This window comes from Brassica napus, unplaced genomic scaffold (genome assembly GCF_020379485.1).
Source record: "Brassica napus cultivar Da-Ae unplaced genomic scaffold, Da-Ae ScsIHWf_1182;HRSCAF=1697, whole genome shotgun sequence".
Classification (NCBI taxonomy): domain Eukaryota; kingdom Viridiplantae; phylum Streptophyta; class Magnoliopsida; order Brassicales; family Brassicaceae; genus Brassica; species Brassica napus.
Genome location: NW_026014602.1, coordinates 79,440 through 93,333, shown reverse-complemented (window position 1 = coordinate 93,333; position 13,894 = coordinate 79,440). Strand labels below are relative to the sequence as shown.

General features: G+C 44.9%; 2 non-coding genes across 2 annotated transcripts; both read left to right on the top strand.

Moving 5' to 3' along the window:
* The first annotated feature begins 7,751 nt into the window (after positions 1 to 7,751).
* LOC125596323 lies at positions 7,752 to 7,858 on the top strand. The gene has a single exon (XR_007330996.1). It is a non-coding gene; the product is annotated as a small nucleolar RNA R71 (small nucleolar RNA).
* Positions 7,859 to 13,299: 5,441 nt separating this feature from the next.
* LOC125596322 lies at positions 13,300 to 13,406 on the top strand. Its single transcript, XR_007330995.1, has one exon. It is a non-coding gene; the product is annotated as a small nucleolar RNA R71 (small nucleolar RNA).
* Positions 13,407 to 13,894: the final 488 nt, after the last annotated feature.

Sequence of the window (13,894 nt, the reverse complement as noted above, 5' to 3'; positions counted from 1 at the left end):
GCTCCAGATTCTGTCTTTCCCTTGCTCGACCATTTTATCCCGAAGGGCGGGTTATCACAGAGCTGGTGTGAACTGAACCTAGCTTCATTGAGCTGGCAGAGCTTTCAGCCACTTGCTCCATCATGACCGGCAAGTCCAAATTGTACGCCACCATCCCAACTCTTTCAATGACCTTGAACGGCCCCAAGTATCTCGGGTCTAACTTCCGTCTCCTGGAAATTCGGACTCGTCCTTTGAAGGTAATCATTTTGAGATACACCAAGTCACCTACTTGAAACTCGAGATCTTTCCTCCTTCGATCTGCATAGTTCATTTGGCGATCTTGTGCCTGTCTCACCTTGTCCCTCATGAACTTGATCTTTTCGGTTGTCTCCGGACCAATCATGCTGCGTTCCCCAACTTGGGTCCAGTATAAGGGTGTCCTGCATGGACGCCCATACAGAGCTTCGTGGCGACATGCAAATACTACTATGGAAACTATTGTTGTAAGCAAATTCTACCAGAGGTAGATGTTTTTCCCAGGAATCACCCCAGTCTAAAACACATGCTCGCAACATATCTTCCAACGTCTAGATCGTACGTTCCGACTGTCCATCAGTCTGTGGGTGATAGGCTGTACTCATGTTCACTCTTGTTCCTAAAGCTTTTTGGAAAGCTTTCCAGAAGTAAGATGTAAACCTTGAATCCCTATCTGAAACTATGCTTGCCGGCACACCATGTAGTCGGACGATCTCATCAATGTACTTACGTACAATCTGATCTACCCCATCCGACTTCTTGATAGCCAGGAAGTGTGCTGATTTGGTTAGTCGATCAACTACAACCCAAACCGCATCTTTCTTATTCCTTGTGGTAGGGAACCCGGTCACAAAGTCCATTGTGATGTGATCCCATTTCCATTCCGGAATTGGCAAGCTTTGCAATAACCCACTAGGCACCTGATGTTCTGCTTTGATGAGTTGGCAAGTGGAACACTTGGCCACCCACTCCGCGACATCTGCCTTCATACGGATCCAATGATAGAATTTCTTAAGGTTCTGGTACATCTTGGTCGCACCAGGATGAACCGAGAATTTGGACTTATGAGCCTCCCTCATAATCTCTTCCTTTAGACTTCTATCATTAGGAACACTGATCCGTCCGTTTACTAGGATGGTACCATCCTTTGCAGTCTGGTACTCCGTCCTATCATTCTGAGCAACCTTATTCAGGTTCTCGTCCTCACCTTGAGCCAACCGGATTCGAGTAAGCAGGTCGGCTTGGTTAACCGCCTCCAATCCCAAAGCTTCGGTTGCCGTAGTCAGCACGTTCAGCCGCAGAGCACGGACCATACCGTCTAAGTCATCCGCCTCCCGTTCGGCCGATTCATCAGCCCTCTTCCGGCTCAAAGCGTCTGCTACTAGATTAGCCTTTCCCGGATAGTAGGTGATGTCTAAATCGTAGTCAGCTACGAATTCCATCCACCTCCTCTGCCTTAAGTTTAACTCAGGCTGGGTGAATATATACTTAAGACTCTTATGGTCCGTAAGTATCTGAACTTTGGCGCCATACCAGTATGATCGCCAAATCTTTAAGGCGAATACTACCGCAGCCATTTCGAGATCATGGGTGGGGTAGTTTCCCTCATGTTTCCTCAACTGCTTGGACGCATAGGCAATGACCTTCCCATGCTGGGTCAATACGCAACCTAGTCCTGTGATGGACGCGTCCGTATAGACCACATATGGTTGATCGGCCTCCGGAAGCACCAGGACGGGTGCGCTAGTCTGCATGTTCTTAAGTGCGGAGAAACATTCCTCACACTCTTCAGCCCATGTGAACTTAACGTCCTTCCCAGTCAACCGTGTCATAGGCTGAGCCAAGCTTGTGAATCCTTTCACAAACTTCCTATAGTAACCTGCCAGCCCTAAGGAGCTTCTGACTTCCGTGGCACTGCGGGGTCGGGGCCAATTCTTGATTGCCCTGATCTTCTCTGGATCCACCGAGATGCCCTGATCGGAAACAATATGGCCGAGGAACCCAATACTCTTCTGCCAAAAACTGCATTTACTTTGTTTAGCATAGAGTTTGTGTTCTCGTAATCGTTCCAGCACGGCTCTCAAGTGTTTCCTATGAGATTCCTCATCCTTGGAATAAATTAGGATATCATCAATGAAGATGATCACGAATTCATCCAAGAAATCCCGGAACACGCTGTTCATCATTTTCATGAAAGCGGCAGGTGCATTGGTCAGACCGAACGGCATCACTACGAACTCGTAATGACCGTACCTGGTCCTAAATGCCGTCTTCCTAATATCATTTGGCTCTATAGGGATCTGATGATACGCTGAAGCCAAATCAATCTAGGAAAACCACTTGGCTCCTTTGAGTTGATCCAACAGCTCGTCTATCCTGGGCAATGGGTACTTGTTCTTCACAGTGACCCTGTTCAACCCTCGATAGTCGATGCACAGACGCATGCTACCATCCTTCTTTTTCACAAAGAGGACTGGTGCACCCCAAGGGGAGCTACTTGGCCGTATGAACCCCTTGTCAAGGAATTCTTCCAATTGCTTCTTTAGCTCGGCCATCTCGGCCGGAGCCATTCGGTACGGACTCTTGGACAGCGGAGCTGTCCCTGGCTCTAGTTCAATCGTAAATGGATCTGACCTATCAGGGGGGACACCCTGAGGTACCTGGAACACATCTGGGAACTTCGACACCAACGAATCCTCTGAAAGGTCTTTCAGACAGACAGAACTGCCCGGCTCTGTAGTTGTAATTGTAGCCAAAAGGGACTGACAACCCTGTTCCAACATCTGAATCGCTCGAACTGCTGAAACCACTACTTTCTCTTAAACCGGACACAGACATTGGTACTGGATCGGTCGAAGCCCAGTCTCCAATTGCACACGACCTCTATGGCAATCGAGAGTGGCCCGATACTTTCCCAACCAGTCCATACCTAGGATCACTTCGTGATTCTTTAGGTGGACACAGACCAAATCCACAGGGAATACCTTTCCCTGTATTGACAATGGGATATTTGACATGAGACCTAGTGAGTTCATGGCTTGCTGATATTACGTGTATACGCACACCAAATAACCTAATGTGCACACTACCACAATCGAATGGTATGTCGATGTAGCACTTTAGGATCGAATCCACAGAGACCAAATCTTACACTTTATCTTTATGGGATCAGAATCAAGCTAAAACAATATGGGGGTTTTAAAGTTGAGGAATCGTAACAAGCAAGTAATAGATTGAATTAAAGTTTTCAGATGATTAAAAATGCTAGCCTAGGGTGGTTTGATCGGGTGTTAAACAAGTGTGAGCCAAACAATTATTCAAGTTTAATTAAGAGCAAGTCTAGAACTCGGATCACTCAAGTAGAACAGCCCACTGTCGTGGTACTGCTCCCTATGCTGATCGATCTTGATACCTAAACTCTCGTTTGGATCAAGATGCGACAACAAGCAATAGAGGTCAAGTCCGATATGTTCACAAAACACCCTAACATCTACTTTCGCTGGTTAGGGATGCAATGCTCATTCAAGTTATGTCTAGCAACCTATAACACTTTTGATGAATAGATTAAACCTAGAATCAGGCACTAAGTGGTTAACTTGATGCAAGCCTTAAGAACAACAATGAATGAAGACAATCGATATATAACTTATTTATGTCAAGCTCACGGATCTAACACCCTAACACCCTAGACTAAGCAAGCTGACTACTCAGCCATGGAGCAAGAAAACACAGAGACAGAGATATAAAGCAACATGAAATATGACTGAAATAAAGTAATAGGGTTCAGGGGGTTCTTCTCTAAATCGAGAGAGATGGCCTTCTCCCTTTACAAAGTAGCAGAATCTCAAGTCTCCAACTCTAAGGTCTGGTTCTTTGTCTCCAAAACAGCGTAGAATGATAAAGAGAAACAGAAAATATGATATATCAAAGCCACAGGCGGCTGGGAGAGAAAATATGGATAATTAGGGCAAATCCCGTAATGATTGTAGTTTCCTTAAAAATCTCTGCCGCTGGAACACTCACTCGGAACAGTCATCAAGACTGTTCTGCGTGAAAATCACTAAATTGCACTGTTTTCTGCATCTTTTGTTCCAGCTGGTCCATCTCCCATCCAATGCAACTCCAGACCTGTAATGACTCCAAAAGGACTAGGAAGACTCGATAAAGACTTGAAAACCAATTTAAAAGCATATATACAAGATGTATAAAACACCATATATCAATTCCCCCAGACTTAGATCCTTGTTTGTCCTCAAACAATGTCAAGTATCAAGAACAGGGAGAAAGGTTTGAAAGTGTGGGAACTCTCCTATTCTCAGCAACCATACTTTAACCACGAATCTCTGAACCATACAAGCAGTAAAACTAGGACAACACACCCTTACCGGAACCCCACTGACTGCTGTTCAAAAATCGGCTCCATACTCTTCATCTCAAACCTGAAAAAGCAACACTATCGAGACAGAACTCCCTACATTCATTTAAGAGTAGCGTGAGCTTCTCATCACAGGCATCATTCAGGGTAGACGGTCTAGGTGTGGAACAGGCTATTTAATGGTGGAGTTAAGAGTGTTTAGGGGCTACCATTTCATTGAAGAGGATGCAGGATATCACACAAAATGGCAAGAGAGGATAGATCCATTGATGTCCACAGCCTCTACTCGTTTTTGCTCTATCTGGTGCGACTGTTCTGATGACGGAACAGGCAACTGATTGTTCTGCTTTCCACTTTCCTCTACACACTCTTCAATACTTGGTACCAACTTCTTGCTCGACCTTTCCAGTGGCTCCATGTTTCTTTTCTTTCTTCCCCTTCTCCATCACATTAATTTTTTTTTTTTTTTTTTTGATGACTGATATGGTGATGTGACGAAGAAGGAGGTAATACATGATCGTTCTGAGTGCCACTGGTGGTTCTGATTTCGCGACCATTCTGGTTCTCCACCCCTGCTCTTGCGCAGTTCATTGGTTATGGAGCGGTTGCTCCCTTAATCTGCTTGTTCTCCTTTCTGACATAATTTCTGCAGCAGTAACGAGTAGGAGGCTGCGTTGATCCTTTCCTCTCCGACCTTTTTGCACATATCTGCACATATGACACTGAAAAACAAATGCATGAAGGTGGAATAAAGGCTAAGGTGCAGGGTGGGAACTAGCTAAAGATGAGCTAGCCACTCAGGATCAGCAAGATGGATAAAAAGGATAAGAAGTCCTGAGTGTGTTCTCGTTTCCCTGATCTAATGCCCATAACAAGAAGAATTTCAGTCAAGATTAGGTTCAAGTAAGGTGGAGTTAAGTCTACCCAGTGTAACCTGATCGGCTGAGAACTTCTGGAGAATCAAGTGAGATATGTCAGGGTGTTCCAGGTCCACATGTGTGTCTTTCGCCACTGCTAAGGTCACTGAATAAGATAACTAAAGCACGAGGTGGTCAGTGATCAACACAGAATAAGGTCCTAATTCCCACAAAGTTTTGACTGACTCAATAAAAACTGACTCAAATTGACCCAAAAGAAAAACAAAAGAAAGAAACGAGTTAGTAAACGACGAAAACCCTCCCCCAGACTTACTTCACAACGTCCCTGTTGTGAAAATAAATCAGAGAGAAGGAGAAAACAAGAATAAATATTTTTTTTTTGGGTCGAGATACTTACCTGAGTGGAGCAGGCGCTCCATGAAAATTCTGGGTGTTCTATCGTCAGATGATCGCCTGGAACAACCGCTCTTTTCAGGGGGTAGGTTGTTCCGTTTCTGCAACCCATAATTTTTGAAGTATCTCGAATTTTTTTTTTTTTGCTTTTTGACCTGAAACTCAATAAACTAAAACGAAAAATAAGTAAACAAAAAAAACACCAAGTTATATTTACACTTACCAGTGGGTTGCCTCCCACCAAGCGCTTGGTTTAAGTCTCTAGCTTGACTTGGTGACTGGGATCAGTCGGGTTGAGCAGGAGGGCCTGTTCCAAAACAAGCTCCACAATCAGACATGTTCAGCTTCAAAACCCTGCTCAACAACCCTTTCACAGCAGCTTCCCCTTTCTCTTTCAGCTCATGTGTGAGAATAGCTCTGACTTTAGAGAACGGTTTAGAGGTACCCTTGCACTTTACCTCATACTCAATGGAGTTCTCATCACACTTGAGAGGTATCAAAGTCATTGTAGGATCTCCCTTGACCCTTTTCTTCTGGACTTTCTGTTTCACCCTTGAATTCCCTCTGAATTTAGTAGGATCAGTGCTAGGATCTTCATCAAAGAACAGCCTGCTCTCACCCTTATCACCATGCTCCTTCTCTGGAACAACCTTCAGCTTTTCTACATCAAACACTGAGATGCGAGAGGCGTGTGATGAGGAAGATCTGGTGGGTACAGCCTTGTAGAAAACTTTCTTGTTGATGTTGGAGAAGCAGACTCTCTTGTTGGGCATATCGATGGTTGCTCCAACAGTAGCCATGAATGTCCTTCCAAATATCAAAGGCATCTCATGATCCTTGTTCATCTCAACAACTTGAAACTCAGCAGGAACAATGCATTCCCCTACTTGAACATGAAGGCTGCGGATGGTTCCATATGGGACTGCTCTGGAAGAGTTTGCAAAGGTCAGGGTCAGCTGAGAACGCTCAACATCAGCAATACCCAAATCGTCTACAATAGCCTTTGAGACGAGATTCACACAAGAACCAGAGTCACAAAGAGCGTCCTTGAAGGTTGTTCCTGCGATGGAACATGGGAAAACAAACTTTCCAGGATCATCAACCTTAGGCAATACCTTCAGTGCTGGCGTAGACAGTGCTTTGGTATAGAGGACCTTGATCTCCTCTTGAGTCTCTCTACAGTGTTTAAAGAACTGGAGCAATGGACGAATCTGCAGAGCATCTTCGAATGCAAGTTCTTTAGGAAGCCTTCTCACCATCTTGTTAAAACCTATCAGCTGCTCTTCACTAATGGGATCCATCAGATGTCTAGGTGGAATTGGATAGGGAACCTTGGGAACATAGACTCGAGATGGTGGAGTCTCAGCAGGTTCGCTAGGAGCAGTCACTCCAGAGCTAGCAGACTGCTCTGCTCTCTCTTCTGCGCCTGGAGCAGTCTCAGCGAACGGCTGCTCTATTGCATTACAGTGCTCAGTCCTAGGATTTTTATCAGTTCTTCCAGGGAGCGTCTCTTGTTGCCTCTTGACACTCTCAGCTGTTTGAGCAAGCTGAACATCGATCTTTCTTATATGGATCGCAAGATTGTCATACTTGTTATTCAGCTCAGTGAACATGTTGCCCATCCTGGTGTCAATTTCTGTGGTTACCTGATTCAACACCTTGGCCTGAACCTGCTGACCCTGCAACAGCTGTTGCATCATCATACCCAGACCCTTCAGCTCATCTGGTTGACTGTTCTCGGTAGCTGGAACAGCATGCGGATTGCTCTGCGGTTGTCGTTGGTTCTGGTTCTGAATATGCCCGGCCGTAGGTTGCTCCATGCTGAAGACGTGCCCTTGGTTGTTTTTCAGTAGCTGATCAACCTTGGCAGTCAGCTCATCTATTTTCTGGGCGTCAGAACGGTTTCCTTTTTGGAGCAATCACTCTCCTCTTTCTTATTAGCTGAGCTAGCAGCCATGTTCTCAATCAGCTTAAACGCTCCAACAGTGGTTTGAGTCATGAAGTCTCCATTGCTCGCAGAGTTTAGAGCACCTTGGTATTTCCAGTCCACTCCATCATAGAAAATGTCCAGGATATAATCATCATCAAATCCATGGTGAGGACATTCTCTGCGATAGTCATTGAAGCGCTCCCATGCGTCGCAGAAAAGCTCATCAGTGAGCTGTCTGAAGGAGGTGATCTTGTTCCTCAATGCAGCTGTTCTCGCCTTAGAGTAGAAATGGCTGAGGAACGCTGATCGGACCTGTTCCCATGAAGTGAGAGAGCCGGTAGGGAGAGAGTTCAACCACCGTGCAGCTTTTCCATCAAGAGAGAATGGGAATAACATGCACGTGATGTAGTCTGGTGGAACACCATTCACGCGAGTGAAACTGCAGACTTTTTCGAAGCTCTCAATATGCTCCATTGGAATTTCTGTAGAGAGACCAGAGAACACCTTTCTCTGTACTAGACCGATCAAAGCAGGCTTGATCTCGAAGTCCTGCCTGGTGCAGAGTGGAGGAACAATGGCAGAGCGCGTAGTAGGGATGTTACGCGGAAGGTTTCTCTGCCCGATTGGAACAGTCTGCGCCTGTTGTTCCTGCTGCGCGAGAGCAGCCTGTTCAGCAGCATCCTGCTGAGCTTGGATGGTCTGCTGCATTTGTTGCATCTGCTGCTGCATGAGTGCCATAGCCGCAGCGAGATCATCCTGATTGGCGTGATCACCCATAGTGGTGTCAGTTTGCCTTGGCTGTTGACGATTTGTTCTTTCTAACCTTGCTAGCTCCTGGTTGGTAAATGTAACTAACTCTCCTTGTGCGTTTCTCCGAGTATGTCTACTGGTCATGCACCTGGAACATTAGCTGCAACAAAAAGGATAAGGCAAGTTAGAGGTCTTAGACTAAATAAATAACCGAAAAATAAAGGTAAAAAAATGGTCCCCGGCAACGGCGCCAATTTGATATTACGTGTATACGCACACCAAATAACCTAATGTGCACACTACCACAATCGAATGGTATGTCGATGTAGCACTTTAGGATCGAATCCACAGAGACCAAATCTTACACTTTATCTTTATGGGATCAAATCAAGCTAAAACAATATGGGGGTTTTAAAGTTGAGGAATCGTAACAAGCAAGTAATAGATTGAATTAAAGTTTTCAGATGATTAAAAATGCTAGCCTAGGGTGGTTTGATCGGGTGTTAAACAAGTGTGAGCCAAACAATTATTCAAGTTTAATTAAGAGCAAGTCTAGAACTCGGATCACTCAAGTAGAACAGCCCACTGTCGTGGTACTGCTCCCTATGCTGATCGATCTTGATACCTAAACTCTCGTTTGGATCAAGATGCGACAGCAAGCAATAGAGGTCAAGTCCGATATGTTCACAAAACACCCTAACATCTACTTTCGCTGGTTAGGGATGCAATGCTCATTCAAGTTATGTCTAGCAACCTATAACACTTTTGATGAATAGATTAAACCTAGAATCAGGCACTAAGTGGTTAACTTGATGCAAGCCTTAAGAACAACAATGAATGAAGACAATCGATTTATAACTTATTTATGTCAAGCTCACGGATCTAACACCCTAACACCCTAGACTAAGCAAGCTGACTACTCAGCCATGGAGCAAGAAAACACAGAGACAGAGATATAAAGCAACATGAAATATGACTGAAATAAAGTAATAGGGTTCAGGGGGTTCTTCTCTAAATCGAGAGAGATGGCCTTCTCCCTTTACAAAGTAGCAAATCTCAAGTCTCCAACTCTAAGGTCTGGTTCTTTGTCTCCAAAACAGCGTAGAATGATAAAGAGAAACAGAAAATATGATATATCAAAGCCACAGGCGGCTGGGAGAGAAAATATGGATAATTAGGGCAAATCCCGTAATGATTGTAGTTTCCTTAAAAATCTCTGCCGCTGGAACACTCACTCGGAACAGTCATCAAGACTGTTCTGCGTGAAAATCACCAAATTGCACTGTTTTCTGCCTCTTTTGTTCCAGCTGGTCCATCTCCCATCCAATGCAACTCCAGACCTGTAATGACTCCAAAAGGACTAGGAAGACTCGATAAAGACTTGAAAACCAATTTAAAAGCATATATACAAGATGTATAAAACACCATATATCAATTCCCCCAGACTTAGATCCTTGTTTGTCCTCAAACAATGTCAAGTATCAAGAACAGGGAGAAAGGTTTGAAAGTGTGGGAACTCTCCTATTCTCAGCAACCATACTTTAACCACGAATCTCTGAACCATACAAGCAGTAAAACTAGGACAACACACCCTTACTGGAACCCCACTGACTGCTGTTCAAAAATCGGCTCCATACTCTTCATCTCAAACCTGAAAAAGCAACACTATCGAGACAGAACTCCCTACATTCATTTAAGAGTAGCGTGAGCTTCTCATCACAGGCATCATTCAGGGTAGACGGTCTAGGTGTGGAACAGGCTATTTAATGGTGGAGTTAAGAGTGTTTAGGGGCTACCATTTCATTGAAGAGGATGCAGGATATCACACAAAATGGCAAGAGAGGATAGATCCATTGATGTCCACAGCCTCTACTCGTTTTTGCTCTATCTGGTGCGACTGTTCTGATGACGGAACAGGCAACTGATTGTTCTGCTTTCCACTTTCCTCTACACACTCTTCAATACTTGGTACCAACTTCTTGCTCGACCTTTCCAGTGGCTCCATGTTTCTTTTCTTTCTTCCCCTTCTCCATCACATTAATCTCGTTTTTTTTTTTTTTTTTGATGATTGATATGGTGATGTGACGAAGAAGGAGGTAATACATGATCGTTCTGAGTGCCACTGGTGGTTCTGATTTCGCGACCATTCTGGTTCTCCACCCCTGCTCTTGCGCAGTTCATTGGTTATGGAGCGGTTGCTCCCTTAATCTGCTTGTTCTCCTTTCTGACATAATTTCTGCAGCAGTAACGAGTAGGAGGCTGCGTTGATCCTTTCCTCTCCGACCTTTTTGCACATATCTGCACATATGACACTGAAAAACAAATGCATGAAGGTGGAATAAAGGCTAAGGTGCAGGGTGGGAACTAGCTAAAGATGAGCTAGCCACTCAGGATCAGCAAGATGGATAAAAAGGATAAGAAGTCCTGAGTGTGTTCTCGTTTCCCTGATCTAATGCCCATAACAAGAAGAATTTCAGTCAAGATTAGGTTCAAGTAAGGTGGAGTTAAGTCTACCCAGTGTAACCTGATCGGCTGAGAACTTCTGGAGAATCAAGTGAGATATGTCAGGGTGTTCCAGGTCCACATGTGTGTCTTTCGCCACTGCTAAGGTCACTGAATAAGATAACTAAAGCACGAGGTGGTCAGTGATCAACACAGAATAAGGTCCTAATTCCCACAAAGTTTTGACTGACTCAATAAAATCTGACTCAAATTGACCCAAAAGAAAAACAAAAGAAAGAAACGAGTTAGTAAACGACGAAAACCCTCCCCCAGACTTACTTCACAACGTCCCTGGTGTGAAAATAAATCAGAGAGAAGGAGAAAACAAGAATAAATATTTTTTTTTTTTGGGTCGAGATACTTACCTGAGTGGAGCAGGCGCTCCATGAAAATTCTGGGTGTTCTATCGTCAGATGATCGCCTGGAACAACCGCTCTTTTCAGGGGGTAGGTTGTTCCGTTTCTGCAACCCAGAATTTTTGAAGTATCTAGAATTTTTTTTTTTTTTTTTTGCTTTTTGACCTGAAACTCAATAAACTAAAACGAAAAATGAGTAAACAAAAACAACACCAAGTTATATTTACACTTACCAGTGGGTTGCCTCCCACCAAGCACTTGGTTTAAGTCTCTAGCTTGACTTGGTGACTGGGATCAGTCGGGTTGAGCAGGAGGGCCTGTTCCAAAACAAGCTCCACAATCAGACATGTTCAGCTTCAAAACCCTGCTCAACAACCCTTTCACAGCAGCTTCCCCTTTCTCTTTCAGCTCATGTGTGAGAATAGCTCTGACTTTAGAGAACGGTTTAGAGGTACCCTTGCACTTTACCTCATACTCAATGGAGTTCTCATCACACTTGAGAGGTATCAAAGTCACTGTAGGATCTCCCTTGACCCTTTTCTTCTGGACTTTCTGTTTCACCCTTGAATTCCCTCTGAATTTAGTAGGATCAGTGCTAGGATCTTCATCAAAGAACAGTCTGCTCTCACCCTTATCACCATGCTCCTTCTCTGGAACAACCTTCAGCTTTTCTACATCAAACACTGAGATGCGAGAGGCGTGTGATGAGGAAGATCTGGTGGGTACAGCCTTGTAGAAAACTTTCTTGTTGATGTTGGAGAAGCAGACTCTCTTGTTGGGCATATCGATGGTTGCTCCAACAGTAGCCATGAATGTCCTTCCAAATATCAAAGGCATCTCATGATCCTTGTTCATCTCAACAACTGAAACTCAGCAGGAACAATGCATTCCCCTACTTGAACATGAAGGCTGCGGATGGTTCCATATGGGACTGCTCTGGAAGAGTTTGCAAAGGTCAGGGTCAACTGAGAACGCTCAACATCAGCAATACCCAAATCGTCTACAATAGCCTTTGAGATGAGATTCACACAAGAACCAGAGTCACAAAGAGCGTCCTTGAAGGTTGTTCCTGCGATGGAACATGGGAAAACAAACTTTCCAGGATCATCAACCTTAGGCAATACCTTCAGTGCTGGCGTAGACAGTGCTCTGGTATAGAGGACCTTGATCTCCTCTTGAGTCTCTCTACAGTGTTTAAAGAACTGGAGCAATGGACGAATCTGCAGAGCATCTTCGAATGCAAGTTCTTTAGGAAGCCTTCTCACCATCTTGTTAAAACCTATCAGCTGCTCTTCACTAATGGGATCCATCAGATGTCTAGGTGGAATTGGATAGGGAACCTTGGGAACATAGACTCGAGATGGTGGAGTCTCAGCAGGTTCGCTAGGAGCAGTCACTCCAGAGCTAGCAGACTGCTCTGCTCTCTCTTCTGCGCCTGGAGCAGTCTCAGCGAACGGCTGCTCTATTGCATTACAGTGCTCAGTCCTAGGATTTTTATCAGTTCTTCCAGGGAGCGTCTCTTGTTGCCTCTTGACACTCTCAGCTGTTTGAGCAAGCTGAACATCGATCTTTCTCATATGGATCGCAAGATTGTCATACTTGTTATTCAGCTCAGTGAACATGTTGCCCATCCTGGTGTCAATTTCTGTGGTTACCTGATTCAACACCTTGGCCTGAACCTGCTGACCCTGCAACAGTTGTTGCATCATCATACCCAGACCCTTCAGCTCATCTGGTTGACTGTTCTCGGTAGCTGGAACAACATGCGGATTGCTCTGCGGTTGTCGTTGGTTCTGGTTCTGAATATGCCCGGCTGTAGGTTGCTCCATGCTGAAGACGTGTCCTTGGTTGTTTTTCAGTAGCTGATCAACCTTGGCAGCTAGCTCATCTATTTTCTGGGCGTCAGAACTGTTTCCTTTCTTGGAGCAATCACTCTCCTCTTTCTTATTAGCTGAGCTAGCAGCCATGTTCTCAATCAGCTTAAACGCTCCAGCAGTGGTTTGAGTCATGAAGTCTCCATTGCTCGCAGAGTTTAGAGCACCTTGGTATTTCCAGTCCACTCCATCATAGAAAATGTCCAGGATATAATCATCATCAAATCCATGGTGAGGACATTCTCTGCGATAGTCATTGAAGCGCTCCCATGCGTCGCAGAAAAGCTCATCAGTGAGCTGTCTGAAGGAGGTGATCTTGTTCCTCAATGCAGCTGTTCTCGCCTTAGAGTAGAAATGGCTGAGGAACGCTGATCGGACCTGTTCCCATGAAGTGAGAGAGCCGGTAGGGAGAGAGTTCAACCACCGTGCAGCTTTTCCATCAAGAGAGAATGGGAATAACATGCACGTGATGTAGTCTGGTGGAACACCATTCACGCGAGTGAAACTGCAGACTTTTTCGAAGCTCTCAATATGCTCCATTGGAATTTCTGTAGAGAGACCAGAGAACACCTTTCTCTGTACTAGACCGATCAAAGCAGGCTTGATCTCGAAGTCCTGCCTGGTGCAGAGTGGAGGAACAATGGCAGAGCGCGTAGTAGGGATGTTACGGGGGAGGTTTCTCTGCCCGATTGGAACAGTCTGCGCCTGTTGTTCCTGCTGCGCGAGAGCAGCCTGTTCAGCAGCATCCTGCTGAGCTTGGATGGTCTGCTGCATTTGTTGCATCTGCTGCTGCATGAGTGCCATAGCCGCAGCGAGAT